Here is a 17429-nt window from a genome sequence, read left to right on the forward strand (position 1 = left end):
CACATCCATCTTCTTTCTAACCTTGTTCTGGCTCAGTGGAGAGAGACAAAGAGGTCAGGCAGAGGGAAATAAAATACGCCCAACTCCAGTCAAGCCAGGGTTAGAGGATGTGGCGTACGTGTGTTCAGCAACATGTGATATAGCTTTCCTTCTGTGTCCTGAAAACCAGATAAAGGAAACGGAGGCCTACAGAGCACCATCCATAACCCCACAGAGCGTGGCCTGCAGTGGACTGGTTTCCCCACAGTGCTCAGGAATTCAGTCTCCAGTCCTACCCATGCTAGATGAGTGCTCTGCCATGAAGATACAGCCTGGTCTCTGAGCTGTTTTTATAGCTTATTATTTTTCTGGGAAAAATCCATTAGAAGTGATTTTAAATTCATTGACATAACTTATGGTATTTACAAATGATGAAATTGTTCTGTACAACTCATATTTTTATACCAACACTGTATTTATAAATCTGTATAATTATATTTGTTTTTAATTTGTCTGGACTTACTTTTTGTGGACTATTCAAATGCTATGTTTTGGCTAATTGATCTCTATTATTTAATTACTTTTAGTTTTTTAAATTTCTGTTCTTATTGCTCTGACTTATTTCCTTCCAGTCTACTTCAGTTTATTAGCTCTTCCTAAGTTTGACGCTTACCTATTCCATTTTCCTTGCTGTTTACTGTCAGGAGAAGTCAAATCCAAACGGAGCATCACAGGCTCCAAGTGCTTTCAGTGGCGTTTGGAGGCCACTGCTGCTCTGAGCTCAGGTTCTGGACCAACCTTTGGAGCAGACAGCGGCTGTGTACTCTCCCTTCCCTGCACAGTGAGCTGACCGCCAAAAGGCTAATTTCTGCTGACCTATACAGCGGGGCCCTCCCTAAATTACCCAGAGGCCGATAATGTACCCAATCTCCCTTTGACAAAATAGCTTAGCTGCTCTCAGGACCAATCGTAATTCTAACAAATGGTATATTTTCCAGCCTTCATGCTGTTTAAAGTTATTACTTATTTGATAATAGTAATAATAATAATAGCAGTAGGGGCTTTTAATTATTTTAACTTAAAAAAGCACATGTGTAGGAGTTTTGTCTGCATGTTTATGTGTGTGCACAAGATGCATGCCTGGGGCCCATAGAGGTCTGAGGAGTGTTGGGTGCCCTAGAACTGGAATTATAGACAGTTGTGAGCTGCCGTGTGGGTGTTGGGAATGGAACCTGGGTCCCCTGCAAGAGCAGCTGGCTCTCTCAACCACTGAGCCCTTTCTGTGGCCTCGGTATTAGAGTTAAGGGGTGAGTAGGCAGACTTGGTTGCAGCAGAAATATTTTACTTTTGACCATAAGTTATGGAGGAACAAGTCTTTAGATTTTTCCCACGTAGGCACCATTTTTGGTATTTGTGATGGTTGATTTATACTTTAACTCATTATTGGCAGAATCAAACTACACACAACTTTTGAGGTTTACTTCATACATAAAACATGGTTATTAAAAACCATCCTTCTGCACATAAGAGGCTGAGGCAGGAGGGTTGCAGGTTCAAGTTCAGCCTGGAACTTTGTTTTCTTTTAAAGTCCACCCCTCCCCACCGCAAGGAAAAAAGAAACAATAAAAGACAGAAAGAAAGACATAATTTAGTTTTTTCTAGGTGGAACCAAATGGATTATATACTCTCTTAATGGAAATACAGATATGGACTAACTAGATCAAGCTTATTATTTTTATTGTTTACATTTCTTACATCCTTTCTAGCTGAATCTTTTCTCTATTGTATTAGATTATTTTAAAATCTCTCACTATGGTTCTTATGGAAAGCATTGTCAGCCCAACAGACTTAACTCCTGGTGTAGGAGGTCCTTCTGTCTATGTATTGCTTTCATTAGTTAATAAAGGAACTGCTTTGGGCCTATAGCAGAGCTATAGGAGAACAGAGCTAGGTGGGGAAAACTAAACAGAACGCTGGGAAGAAGAGGCGGGGAGAGGAGCCATGAATCCTCCATCTGAGACAGACACTGGTTAGAAACTTCGCTGGGAGGCCACGACCTTGTGGTAATTTACAGATTAATAGAAATGGGTTAATTTAAGATGTAAAAGTTAGCCAATAAGAAGATAAAGCTAATGGACCATGCAGTGGTTTAATTAATACAGTTTCTGTGTGGTTATTTCAGTTCTCATTGGCCTGGATGAACAAGCGGCCCCTTCAGCAACAAACTCCCTTAAATCTCTCTCTCAATCTGTGTGTGTGCACACGTGTGTGCACGCTTGCATACATATATACTTACCTGTGTTTTGTATAATTTTAGCTAAATACAAAGTATGATTACACTTATCAATCAACCTTGGTGTGACTTTTCCTTTGTCTCTCTGTCCTGGCTAGTTTTTGTCAACTTGACACAAACTAGTATCATCTGAGAAGAGGGAATTTCAACTGAGAAAATGCCTCAATAAGATTGACTTACAGGCAAGATTGTAGGACATTTTCTTAATTAGTGATTGATTTGAGAGGGTCCAGCTTACCCTGGGAAGTGCTATGCCTAGGCTGGTGGTTCTGGGTTCCAAAAGGACATCAGGCTGTGCCAATCATGAGGAGCAAGCCAATAAGCAACACTCCTTCACGGCCTCGTCATTAGCTGCTACCTCCAGGTCCCTGCCTGATCCGAGTCCTGCCTCGGCGTCCCTCATTAGACTGTGATTTGAGAGATGCAAGCTGAATAAATGTTTTTCCCTAAGTTCCTTTGCTTCATGGAGTTTCATCACAGCAAGAGTAACTCGAAATAAGACACGATCCTTCTCTATTTGAGCTTACTCCTCCCTGGCTGAAGTCCCCTCCCCATCTTCCCATATCCCTCTTCATATCTTCCCTGTATCCTGCTAATCCCCATTCGAGCCCAGCCCCCACCTACAGCCCCTTTATACTTTCCTGGTTCTGTGGTGACTCCGTGTTGTGCACTCACATCTGGGGATCTGGAACTAGGAACCACGGAGGAGAGAGATCATGTAGCGGTTGTCTTTCTGGGTCTGGACTACCTCACTCAAAATGATCTTTTCTGGGTACCCATAAATTTCAGTTTTCTTTACAGTTGAGTAATATTGCACGCTGTCTATGCACCTCAATTTTATTAGCTATTCATTAGCAGAAGGAGATTTAGGTTGTTTCTATTTCCTGGACATGGCGAGGAGGAAGGCTAGGAACACCCCTGATCTGTGGAGTAGGATGTCACAGTATCAGGCACAAGAAACCTCTTCACCAATGCTTGGTCAGTGCACCCGAGTGACTCTGTAAACAACATAGACTATTGATGCAGCCCTCTGTTGCCTGTCAGGAGTGGAGGGTGGGCCCAATTGCTGAAGCATCGCCCACATAGGACATAAGACTCTGGTGAGTCTAGCTGGTCTTGCTTGAGAGCCTCTTTCTTGTAGTCTAGTCTTCATGGTTCCAGAAAACAATACACAAGCTGCCAAGACAGGGGAAACATTAAACACTTCTACCCAACTGCAACACCCGTGCTCCACAGCCATGACCAGCATGGTGAGCTATCCATACAGGTGCAAATAAAGGCACCCACATGTTGGTAATTAACAACTATCTAAGATGACTTGAGGTCCACTCAACAGGAGGGAAATTACATCTGGTACTGGAGACCTAGCCAGTTTCCCAGGGCTAGAGCGGTCATGGACCTCAGAAAAGAATCTATTACCACTGCTTTGCTGGACCAGTGGCAGAATTCCTTATAAATCTTTTCCTTATTCCTCCAGCTAAGTGCAGCTTCTTGTCAAAGAAGCCTCTCTTTGCAGCCAAATGGAGATCATTACGGAAGCTGCAACTGGATGCAATGCAAAGATCACTGGATTTTGGGGAGCCCAGTCCCAATGGCTACGTCTATATCCCAGCTCCTGCATCTGTGGCTCAGTAAACATCACTGAAGAGGGGGCAGAAAGATCCTAAGAGCCAGAGTACCCGGAAGTCTGGTGGAACAGTGTCTCCTAGAAATGGCTGCATAAATGAGACCAGAGCACTGGCACTATCAGTGGACATATTAACGGGGAAGGGGAGGTTTTCATGGGCTCCCTCCCATAGACAAAGAACTGCAGGCAAGGCATTACCCCTGGGACAGGGAGAAATAGCCTCTCCCGGGATGAGTTCCCTTGTTTCTTGTACTATGATGCGTGATCAGCCCTGAAGCCGAATTAGATTTGTTTCTCTTCCTTCTAGATTTCCATCTCCTTGTACTTTACTTGCCTGTCAAATGACACAGCAGTCAAATAGCATGGTCGGCCATCTTGCTAATTTTGGCTTACTTTTGAATTAGCGTTTTGTTTGTTTGTTTGTTTTTTCACTAAAAAACTAAAAGGTCACTAAGTCTGTCTGCTACTGGTGATCAACAACCATTCTTGATGATGGCTTCCACTGGTTCCAAGTCTCCTTGGGGCCTTTCCCATGTATTTTAACCCCGTTTTGGTTGTGGAGTGAGGGCCTGTAGCTTTGCCTTCTTTAATGTTGGCATAGATGAGTATAAAATCCCAAACTAGCAGTTATTTCTCCCAAACACCATTGTCTTTTGTCATTTATTATTTCTGTTGAAGATTGCTTGAAGTATAAATGGTCTTTCTTTTCTGATAATGATTTTTTTGGGAATGGGGATAGCCTTTAAGATTATTAAGATTAGCCGGGTGGTGGTAGAACACACCTTTAATCCCAGCACTCAGGAGGCAGAGGCAGGTGGATCTCTGTGAGTTGGAGGCTAGCCTGGTCTACAGGAGCTAGTTCCAGGACAGGCTCCAAAGCCACAGAGAAACCCTGTCTCTCAAAAAACAAACAAATAAAAATTATTAAGATTGTTCTCCATCCTCTATATTCTTTTGACTTACTAAATATGACCTGTTACAACTAAACATTTAAATTTATCTATTTATTTATCCCAGGCGTAATTTAAAAGCGAGGACTGCTAGCTTTTAAATTCTGATAACTGTGCATGCCTGCTTTCTCAAACACAGCTTTTCCTCTGTTTTCACTATTTGTTTTCTTATGAGTCTAGTTCTAGATGTGGCTTCGAGTTTATAATATAAACTCTGCATCCTAACTGCTTTTACATGAACATTGTTTGTCTTTCTGGGAAGTTCTCATTATTGTCTTTCATGTAGCTAATTCTTTACTTGTACATAACCTGGACTTTAACTCAACTATTGAAGTTTTAAATGTTATACAGATAAATATTGATAAGTTATTCTAATTCCTATGCAGAATAGATTTTTTAAAAGATAATCATTCTGAGTTGAGGTTAAACGTATACTCCAAAATGAATGCATGAAAACAGGACGTTTATCAAAATGTATCAATTATGTAATGAAACAGCTGGGTGGGTATGGCGTATCTTACCTAATAAAGCACTCTGTTGTTTATTCTCCAGATATAATGTAAAGATAACGTACTTATAATGCTAATAACTTCAGTTATCCTTTCTCTTGATGGTCTAAGTTCATGGCTTTCTAAGGAGACAAGGTCTTCTGCCATTGATCAAAAAAAAAAAAACAACAAAGCAATTGTATTTTCTCTATAATATATGCAGGCATGTTTGGAGTCACTTCCCATAACCCGATACATTAAGGCTGGCTGGATAATGAGGGCATTTTAAATATCTCAAATGCAAATAAGAGAGCTGAAATTCATCCCAAACAAATGACTTCAGGACCTATACAAACTATGTGATGTTTTTGTTTGATGGGGAAAATGTCCAGGCAAGCTTAGGAAGATGTGACATTGTGAGGTAGCGAAACACAGTGAATTCTAAGTCAGTCTCGGAAAGTTTTACCCCAGATTGGCCGACCCCAGGAGAGTATGTCGACAGTGGTGCATTCTAACGATACTTACCTTCATAGGAACTGATTAGCTATGGAAATGTTTCGTTCTCCCGTGAGGGGTATATACTCATTTATTAAAAGGAAACAAAGGCTGATGCCTAACAACCCTCCTAATGAACGGAGCATCTGCTCATCTTCAAATACAATATTTCACAGTTATAAAATTAGTACTGAGAGGCATAAATTTTCCGAGTTTTTAAAAGAAGACCAGAAAACCCTCCGATATTTAGACCTTGACATTGTTGACTGGTCACTTCTGTGAATGAACGTCTCTTCAGGCCTGTCTCTAGTCTCTCTTTCATCCTTTGTTGTTTCTTTAGACGCTAGTTTTACTCATTTTTCTCCATGTTCTCATTCAGAACAGCAATGAGTTCAGGACTTTGCGTGTTGATTCTTTCTGATACTTAAAATCTGCTCCAGCAATCCGAGAGCATCCCAAAATGCTCACTGCAGATCCCCAGTTTCCCAAAGACTCACATTTAGCTGCTCAGTGAGCAGTTCTGAACGAATATGTTTGAAGTTTATTCCGAGGGGCTGACTATGGCAGGTTTAACTCTGCCTGGAACACTGGCCTGGCTGTTGGGCATCCACACAGCAGGAGCTCGGAGTCATAAACTGACTCTTAGAGATGCAGCCTGATAAGAGCTGAGGAGAGAGATCTGTGACGCAGCCAGTGTGAGTGCCCAGGGAAGGGGGCTAATCCTTAAGACCTCCCTCCTGGCACTTCGTCACTCTGTTCATTTGGGCTCAGAGACTACAATCCTCCTTGCGCAACCTTCCCGTATTGATACGAAAATCCCACACTAGCCAGTAAGTTACCCCCCTTTCAGCCGTGATTTGTTTTTTTCTTCCCAAACTGTCATAGAACTATTGGCCCTGCTCTCCTTCCCCCGTCTCCTCTACTGCCAGTGCTCTGATCCATTTCTCTACATAGTCTACCAACTGCTTCAATATCCTATTACCTGTGCTCCCCGTCTGAATCTCACTGAGCTAATCTTCCCAACACGTGACGTGCTCTCACGGTTCCACTGTCTTGTTTACTAGGCCCACACCTACTGTCTACTATGTGTTAACCTCAACCAACTTATGCAACTTCTCTGGGCCTCATTTCTTCATCTCTGTGACACATGGCATTTCAATGCCATTAAAAATATATTTAAGTGTGAAATTTAAGCTTAGTTCAGTAGAAACACTTGCTGTAAACAATAATCATTTTTACCTACTTTTAGCTTCTTTGACATAATGTGACTTATCACATTTATAGACTGTTACTTTATCTTATTGCTCGTTGCACGCTCTCCCCTCTACCTATTAAACCATATACTACTTGAAGGCACGGATTTCCTCCTCTTTGTTATCAGGCATGACTTGGGAGACAATTTTTCTTTGGCTTGTGATTTGCCACCTGATAGGATTTGATAGACTCCTGTTTGATTCACAGTTGATGGGGACAAGAAGCAGCCGAGCTCAATTAAAATGATGCTTGAGAAATACCTGATCCCACTAAAATCTATGGAATTATGTATTAAATGGTCCCCAAAGAATCAGCTATTTCAAAAATAAAAAATTATCACAGAGATCTTAATGCATCATGCTATCCCGTACATCATACCCCATAAAAATGTCAGAAGTAGCTTTATTTCACATTACTGTGTTTCTTGATGGTGATCTATCCAGACAGGTGAGGCTTGCTGAGTGCGAACAGGGGTAATAAAGCTCACATTCTAAGAAAATGTTTAAAATAGGAGCTAGAACTGGGGAGGTGGTGGAGAGCTCCTCGGAAGAGCGAAATGGTGAGATCTTTGGGGCTCCACAGTGCCTTTCACAGAAGATACCCATGCTCTGACGGTGGCCCAGAGTAGCCAGAATCAGCCATTTCTGGTTCCGTCTCCTCAGACCAGACGCTGATTGATCACGTTGTTATAATGTATGCTGATCTGATCAGAGGAATTTGTTCTGTTTTGTTTTGATTTCCAATGTCCTAGGTTCTTGCCCAGTCATTAAACAAGTCAGACCCAGCTGAAGCCGGCTTTGAACCATTTCAGTGTAACTTGTACTGGCCGTTCATCAAGATCTGGAGGATCACACAAACAGGGGCAAAACCAAAGGGCCATGGCCATTTGTCCTCCCCACTAGCCATGTTCCAGGGGAAGTAAAGGAAGTGGCAGGAACGGGATTTATTTATTTTAAAATTATTTTATCATTATTATTAATATTTACATCTTGACTGCAGTTTCCCCTCCCTCTTCTCCTCCCAAAGTCCTGAATAGAAACTGAAGAGGAGTTGGGGGGGTGGGGGGACTACCAACCAAACCTGGCATATCAAGTTTCAGTAAGAATTAGACACCTCCCCTTACATTAAGGCTGGATATAAGACAGCCCAGTATGAGGAACAGGGTCCTAAAAGCCAGCAAGAGTCATAGCCCGGCTCCCACTGTTAAGAGTTCCACTAGAGCCGGGCGATGGTGGCGCACGCCTTTAATCCCAGCAGTCGGGAGGCAGAGGCAGGCGGATCTCTGTGAGTTCGAGACCAGCCTGGTGTACAGAGCTAGTTCCAGGACAGGCTCCAAAGCCACAGAGAAACCCTGTCTCGAAAAAAAAAAAAAAAAAAAAAAAAAAAAAAAAAAAAAAAGAGTTCCGTTCCACTAGAAGACCAAGCTATACAAATGTCATGTATGTGCAGAGGGCCTAGGTCTGTCTATGCAGACTCCCTGGTTGTCAATTCAGGCCCTGTAAGCCCCTATGAGCCCAGGTTAGTGTATTCTGTGGGTTTTCTTGTGGTGTCCTGGGCCCCTCTGGCTCCTACAATCCTTCCCCCTCTTCTACCTAACGTTTGGCTGAGGGTCTGCATCTGTAGGAATGGGATTTAAATGCTCTGCTTTTGGCAGGTTGTTAAGATTCTAGCCACAGCCTGCCTGCTCCCCCGATCTAGCCAAGTCAGAAGGTGGCTGTGTATTTCTAAAATCGCTATACACACATGTAAAAACAAACACTGACAGAAAAGAAAGAAGAGCAGGGAAGTCAGGCCCATGTGGACAATTCAGTGGAATTGGGGTGGGATGTTAAAACCAAGGTGCATGGCAGCTTGGCTATGTGTATCAATGCCTTGAGTGGTACAAAATTCTCTGCACAGATTTTAGACCCTGGTGACTCAAGTGCTGTCAATCTCATCTTGTCCTACCACGTAATCAATATTTCCAACTGAGGCCTTCATGGGAGACCAGGAGCTTATCCTGTGACATTAGAGTCCACCCTCTCTATGAGATTTGCTACCATGGAGCCAACTCTGATATACACAGTGGGACACCAACTCTGACTCCTCTAAGGGCTTTTATAAAATATTCTTCTAATGACACAAATTTTACTGTGCTGGGCCCAGGCTTGGGTCTTTGTCTTATGTGTTCTCTTCAGGGCTGATCTGTAATAAGACAAGAGGGCTCCCGCAGTTAAAGCTACTGCAAAACCACTGCTGGTTCTAGAGCTAAGACTTTGAAAAGCATAGAAAACAGAAATCTCTGAAGCTACATAGACTGAGATCTTTAAAAAATGACCATCTTTAAATGGTGCAAGGACTGGGAAAACCACAGCCTGTGGGCCATACTAAATATAGTTGTTCTCTGTCTTTGTCTATAAAGTTTTATTGGAACATAGCTACAATCACACATTCATTTACATACTATGTCTATTGGAGGTAAGTGGTTACAACAGAGACTATCTCTTTAGAAAAAATTGTTGCTGAGTCAAGACAGAGTAACTGAAGAAAGTAACTAGTACTTTTGGTGGGAAACAATATATGTAGAAGAAATCTGAGGATCCTAATACTTATACAAAACAACATATAGCAATAACACTATAAGAGGATATATTTGCTGGGAGATGTTGTAAGGGAAGACATACATAGTAGAAAGACTACAATAGTATTAACCATGAACTCAACTTATATTTCTGCCAATACTAGGGCCCCCAAGACCTCAAAGTAGCCTTATTCATGAAGTGATCCTCAGGGTTGTCACATCTAAGTGGCGGTACCCAGTACCGTTCTAAAACATCTTCCTTTTACTCTGTCATTATAGATGCGGGCATAGTGCATGTATCACACACATAGGATGGTGTTAGGGTTTCAATAGCCGTGACACCACCTGGATTGCATTGTGGCCCTCATGGTGGTCTTCCCCTGGGTGACAGAATCCTTTACGCAAATACCACTGTGAATGCATATTATAGTCTCTTTTAGTGCCAAATCTTTGCCTTAATCTATAGACCCAGAAAACACAGAGAAGAGGCCCTGTAAGCAAAAGAGAAACAGGTATTATCATTTCCAATCAAGCACAGGGTAAACTCATCAGTTCAACATTCGTAACGATAGCTTATTGTCAGAGTCAGTCACATGTTCTGGTCAATAGCGAACATCAAAAACATGGAATTATGTTTTATTTTCATAATGATTGAATTCTACTATCAATATTAACAAATGCAGACAAAACCAAGTAACCATGCAAACATTGTCCAAAGCAAATAAGCATACACTTTAAAGATTATTTTTTGCTGTTGAAAATAGAATTAACAAATTTTATATTGAAGAGTCTAATAATTTCCTTATATTATTACTGAAAATAACCACCATGCCTTTCCTAAGAATCAGGGTGGCTAATGGATGGCACACAGACCAGTCTATTTAACCATCATGACAACCAAAGAGAAATTTAGAATCATTATCCTCATTTGCTAATAAACCAAGACTTGGAGAAATTAAAAATGGCCATAGAACATATAATAGGCATCCAATCAGTAAGTTCCATAATTTCAAATTCATGAGAAGATGTTTAACCTACCATGGAGAATGAAGCTACTGCCCCATGGTTCCCTGTTTCCTCACTAAATACTAGTTAGCTGAGAACTTTGTACTTTACACACTACTTCCTCTGATGACAAGGTATTGGTCAGTTGCATTGACAAAATTCAATGCAAGTTTGATCATGTACTTACTGTTCTTATGAATTTTTCAACCATTTTAAGCTGGGTATGTCTGGAAAGTCCAAGTATTCTGTAGCAATGGAAACAACTCCCATTACACAGCTCCCTCTATCCAAATTTTACTTACTACAACTAACTATTTTGCATAATTTTTGGTAATTGTCCTAGCTTTCTTTCTATTGCTGTGATAAAACACTGACCCAAAGCAACTCAGAGAAAGGGTTTAATCATGTTTACAACTTATAGCATTTTCAAGGACAAGGAAGGATCCTGGGGACAGGATCTGAAGCAGAGACCCCAGAGGAATGTAGCTGACTGGCCTGCCTGCTCTGGTTTGCTCTGTTACTCATCTGCCTACACTGGCAGTGGTACTGCATTGTGGCACTGCCCACAATGGGCTGGGCTCTCCTCTGTCAATTAACAATTAATAAAAAATCCCCTACAGACATACCCGCAGGGCAATCTGATCACAGTCATTTTTTATATAAAGTTTGCTCTTCCTAGGTGACTCTCGTTTGCGGCAAGTTGACAAAATTAACCAACAGAGCTGTTTCTTCTGTTGTCTCCATATTTCCAAAATACACGCCTGGATCTCAATACTTACTTTTTTTTTGAGGCTTGCCTTCCTGACTTCAGAGATGGGAAAACAGGGATTTAGCTTTCTTAGGCTTCCCTCACATCTTATGGTTTTACGTGCTATTATGCATATACATCCCCTTGAGCCATCTTTCCGATACGGTTATGGAACATTTTCTTATGAAAACATTATTCAGGACTTACATTGCTATCACTATGGGATCATTATTGACAGCTGAGTCATGAGGTGTTCCCTGGTTAGAGCTCTTTGTTCTCCAAATTCTTGTTTTCCCGAGAGTCACTAAGTACATGATTTCTCATCTGCTTTGTTTTCAAAGACTTGCTTATGCTTCAGTTCTTCCTCTGGCGGAGCTGGAGCTCCTCCTCAGTGGGTCAAATGCAGAAATTAACTGCTCTGTCCCAGGGTGGGTGTAAGGCATCTCTTCCAAAGCTCTTTGCTATTTTGCTCAGACAGCAACTAGGAGCAGCATTGCTCTCAGTTTGAAAATTCTATTGTGTCAAGCCTGTTCAAACCTTTATATCTCTACTTACTTTTGTCTATGATGTCTGTAGATTTGTGAGGTATTAAAAATCCTTTATTCTCTGGGAAAAGATCTTCACCAACCCCACATCTGACAGAGGACTGATCTCCAAAATATACAAAGAACTCAAGAAACTAGACATTAAAAAAAACAATTAAAAATGGGGTACAGACCTAAACAGAGAACTCTCAACAGAGGAATCTCAAATGGCCAAAAGACACTTAAGGAAATACTCAACTTCCTTAGCCATCAGAGAAATGCAAATCAAGACAACTCTGAGATTCCATCTTACACCTGTAAGAATGGCAAAATCAAAAACACTGATGACAACTTATGCTGGGGAAGATGTGGGGTAAGGGGAACAATCCTGCATTGCTGGTGGGAATGCAAACTTGTCCAGCCGCTTTGGAAATTAGTATGGCAATTTCTCAGAAAATTAGGAATCACTCTACCCCAAAACCTGGCCAGCAATACCACTTTGCAATACCAGAGGATGCTCCATCATACTACAAGGACATTTGCTCAACCATGTTCAGAGTAGCATTGTTTGTATTAGCCAGAATCTGGAAATAACCTAGATGCCCCTCAACCAAAGAATGGATAAGGAAAATATGGTACATTTACACAATGGGGTACTACCCAGTGGTAAAAAATAATGACATCTTGAAAGTTGCAGGCAAATGGATGGAATTAGGAAAAAAAATCCTGTGTGAGGTAACCCAGACCCAGAAATACAAACATTCTATGTACCCACTCATATGCGGTTATTAGACATGAGGCAAAGCATAACCAGCTTACAGTCCACAACCCTAGAAACCCTAGACAACAAAGAGGACTCTAAGAGACATGCAGACCCTCCTAGGCGGGAGAAAAAGACAAGGTCTCCTGAGTAAATTGGGAGTGTAGGGGTCAGGGTAGAGGGTGCAAGGGGGGGGGGAGGAAAAGGAGTAGGAAAAATATATAGCTCAGTAAACAATAAAAAATCTTTTATTCTCATAAAATTATCACTCATCTCTTCTCAGGCAGGAAAGAAACTACGCTGTGGTTGAGTGGATAACCTTTGGCTCATAGGTCTCTGCTGTGTCAGGACTTCCCTGTGTCTTGCAGCTGGAGGCCCTTGAACGACCACTCCACAGAGAGATCTCTGGGAGTAACATGTCCATGTCTTCCAACATTTATTTTCCTCACTTGGCCATTTCATTTTTTTGATTATGACTTGATTTTAAATGATTCTAATTTTTTTTAACTTATGGGTGAATGAGATCTACATCTCATCATAAAGTTACAAAGGAAAGCTATATGGCGTGTTTTAAGAAATGTTTAGCAGTTTCCTTTTGAATAGTCACTAGAGTTGTAATGGTTTATATAGAGTACAAATTGTATAATAGTAAGATTAAACTGAAAGTACCATTCTGGGGCCATTGTCAATAGAAGAATGATTAATACCACTAATTAAAATGGTATGGAGTTATAATCCAAATTAACTTGAAGAAGATAGAAAACAAAGAGCAAGATTGCATCCTTAATTAAAACTTTATCAATATTAACAAAAATAAGACATTAAGAATGAAATTTGGGGGACTGGAGAGGGTTTAGTGGTTAAGAGCGCTGGCTGCTCTTCCAGAGGACCCAGGTTCAGTTCCGAGCACCCACAGGGCAGCTCACGCAGGCTCTCAGTCTGCTTCCAGGGGCTCTGGCGCCCTCTCCTGCCCTCTGCCGGTGCTGCAGGCTTGTGGCGTGCAGACGTTCAGCGCTGACGAAACAACCCATACCATAGAATAAAGTGAAATAATAATGGAATTTATACAATGTGGCAATTGCTATCATTCAGTCTTGTCCCCTCTTTTCCATGATCATCTGCCGTTTTTTTTTTTTTTTGCCCAACCTTAGCACTTCAAATATAGTATTAGAAAGTCTCCAAGAAGTTCCACAGTTCTTAGAGAGTTCCAGACGTCTTTACACCACTGCCAATCAAGCTTCCCAACAGGGTTCAGCCTGTTACCTTCATTTCAGTCTTCATCAGTGAGATTTGCCATTAAAGTAAATATAAGGATTCAGGGTCTTCAACTAATGGCCCAAGTCTTTCTCACTTTGTGGATCTTCACGTCTAAGCTACTGTTTTTCCCGTTTCCTGAACTCCCCATTTGTATATTGCTAATATTTTTGCGCCTCCCATTTGTTCCTCTGTTGTTTTTGCTTCCAGAACGCCTGGCTGGTGTATAATTCAGATGTTGCTTCCCCTGTCTGTCAGTGAGACCTTCGTAGAAGCCCAGTTGTTTCCTCTACCGCCCTCCACGGCTCTGCACAGTGCTCCGCACAGGACTCAGGAGGTTCTCGTTGATGCAATAATAACGCCCTGGGTTGGCCTGGAAATCAGGCGCTCATAGTTCATGGGGAGTCCTGTGAGGGTGTCTCAAGGTCCCTTCTTGATATACTTTGTTTCCCTAATAAAAACATTTAAAGAGATCCCAGGAGGTGGATGGGATCTGAGGCAGTGCGGTGCCTCTGTACTGAACTGTGAAGGACCCCTCTGCAGGGAGAGTTTTCCCTCCCTCCCTGTTGTGGAGCAGCTGAGCTGCCAGAAGGGACAGACTGTGGAGCATGTCACAGGCCAGAGTTCCTCATGACCCGTGGATCTCACCTTCCACTGCAACAGCAATCATGTCTCCCTTGGTCCACTAGGAAAGAGACAAGTTTTCACCTCACTGTGTAATCCTAGGCACTACCACCCAGTCCCTCGGACTCCTGTCTGAGTTCACATTTCACCAGAGTCCTCTGGGGACTCGTCTACTCTAGACAGGCTACAACTAGCGCTGTGGGGAGCACTCTGTACAGGAGTAAAGCGGGGGTCCCTTTCTCCTCCGGGACAGCGAAGGGGCAGCTAGTTCCTAGTGCACCGATCAGGCTGACAGAGTGTCGCTTACAGCTCCCTGGGACCGGCCACTCCAGTTACATTTGCAGGGTTCCTCCTGGGGAATGTGCTCATTAAGGGGACCCTGCTCCTTGGCTTCCAGGATGGCCGGGATCACCTGTGCTGCTCAGACAGAGCCTTTTGGGGGCTCGGAAGATTCTATCTGTGTGCGTGTAAACTGTCCCCAGAGCTTCACGTTCCTAATTTTGACATTTTGTGACCTGTAATGCCACCCCCTAGTGGGGAAAAGATGCACAGAACCTTTATTATTTCTCATTTATATTATCCCAGTCTAGAGCCTGGGTCCACCATTGCGGCTGCAGGGGCAGGCAACCCACGGGAGTATTCCGATCTGTCCAGAATTTCCCAGGTCTCATTTTCAGATGGGAACCAAAGACAGATTTTCCAGGAGGGACTTGAGAAGAACCTGAACTCTGGGGACCCCTTTGAAGGTCAAAAGGTCAGGAAGCCTGCTTAGCAGGGTGCTCAGTCCCGGGCTGCCACCTTGATGTAAACTGGCTTATTTTCACTGGAATGACTTTGGGTTCACAACTCTTGTCTTTGTCATTTTGTAGCAGTTGGGAGCAGTGAACCCCCAGATCCTGAATTTCTTGTAAACAGCTTGTTTTCCTCTGCTCTGAGACAGCCTGCAGCTGCTCTGAGCACGAGACCCTCAGGAGTTCCTGACGGCAGAAGAGTGGTTTCTGGTGGGTTTGGCTGGGGCGTGGCTATCAGGTAAGGTTCCCTATATAAGCTGCCCCTGGACACAATAAAGGGGCATTCTTGGGGCATTCCTGTTTCAAGGATGATCCGTGTCTCTGTCTGTGTGTCTTTGTGTGTTTCAATCTCCAGCCCCTTGCCCTGCTCATGAACTGTATGGTAGCACAGAGAGCGCCAACCAGCGTGGTGTGCTACAGTAGCCACCGCATGGACCCCATAGGCTAGTGCGCACCTACCACGTAACCTCAGCCCTTGCCCCTGTTTGCTGTCTTCAGTAGAGAAGGCTGAGTATAATGAGCTTAAGTCAGCAGACACAAATATTTATGATTACTTGCTTTGGATGTTTTTTTTCTGGCAAAGGGAAATTTGATGCCCGGTTAGCAAAAATGTATTGAATATAACTGTACACTATCTAACTTTAAAAAATGGAGATATTATTCTGCAATCTTGTAATTAGTAAAGGAAAACCCAAGACTGGTAAACCAGCATCTTAGGCAATATAAAATTGTTAATTCACAGAAACAAAATTAATGAGTGCATTCTAATAAAGCACATATTAAGTAATTCACGCTGGGAAGTTAATAACAGTACTTGAGTTTTTAATTGTGACTGTTTCTCAAGAAGTCAAAAGTGCGTCCCCGCACTGCAGTCCAGCTCTTTAATGTGTGGGAGCTGGCAGGAACCTTCCAGGGGACTCCGCAAGCTGCTTTAGGGTAAAACCTATCGTAACCCATGTTTGAGGATTCTGCTCCCAGCCACCTGACAACTGCTGGGGAGTTCCAGTGTTCACCCCTTTTCTCTTGAAGAGCAATTAAACCTCTTTTTTGCACATGCATGCAAATAATGACCCTTTTGAAAGTGATAGGTGATCTTTTCTATTAGCATGGGAAGATCCAACACAACAAAAAAATGTCTTTCTGAGAGCAGAAAATGCACTCCAACTTACCACTGACATGAAAACGATCTGTTTGCTGGGTTTCAGTTTGGTCTTCTCTCTCTTTTTTTTTTTTTACTCAAGCAGTCTTTAATGAAAACTGTATGAGACGCCCCTACCCCTGCATCTTCTCGATCGTTTCTTCCTTGTATTTGCCCTTCTCCTTTCCTACTTGTCGAGACTTGGCTTTCCTTTCCAGGATCTTCTTTCGGTCTTTGTCCAGCTTTAGCCTAGTGATCACCACCTTGCTGGGGTGGATGCCCACGTGGACAGTTGTGCCATTAGCCTTTTCCCGCTGCACCCGTTCAATGTAGATGACATATTTCTTCCTGTACACTTGGACCACTTTGCCAATCTGCTGGCCTTTGTAGTGTCCCTGGGCAACCTGAACTTCGTCATCCTTTCGAATGGGCATTGAGCGAACATTGTACTTCTTTCTCAGCTCTTTGGAAAGGGGGGAAGACATGATCTTCCTCCGAATGTGAGAAGGTGCATTGAAATGCCATTTGCGGTTCTTGCTCCGGTCAGAAGTCACAAACGGATTGAACTTCATTTTGGCTTTAAAGAAATAAATAAAAATGACCCCAACGATCCACTAATGCCTCAAGTCTCAACCGGTTCCCAAACAGCAGCAATTTCATCTCGAAAGCACAGAACACCCACTGAAGACGCCACGTTCGATCACTCCATCAGACCTCGCCATCTCCAAGTTGGCTTTGGCTTTACAAGACTTTTTACCCTCACATTTACGGACTTGAGCATGGCTGTATTTTGCCCCTCCAAAGCCAACACCAGGGCTCCCCACCTGAGCCTGCAAACTAGGGCGGCCCTCGCATTGCCGACCCCCTCCGACTGGCCGGGGGTCTAAGGAGCGTTAATTCCGGACTATCTAATCAACGGCATCGCCACTGCCCTCCCCC

At 42.8% G+C, this 17429-nt stretch overlaps 1 pseudogene; it reads right to left on the reverse strand.

The window, feature by feature from the left end:
• Positions 1-16624: 16624 nt before the first annotated feature.
• On the reverse strand, positions 16625-17356 carry LOC102000672 (annotated as a pseudogene).
• Between the last annotated feature and the right edge of the window lie 73 nt (positions 17357-17429).

This window comes from Microtus ochrogaster, chromosome 4, assembly GCF_000317375.1.
Source record: "Microtus ochrogaster isolate Prairie Vole_2 chromosome 4, MicOch1.0, whole genome shotgun sequence".
NCBI lineage: Eukaryota > Metazoa > Chordata > Mammalia > Rodentia > Cricetidae > Microtus > Microtus ochrogaster.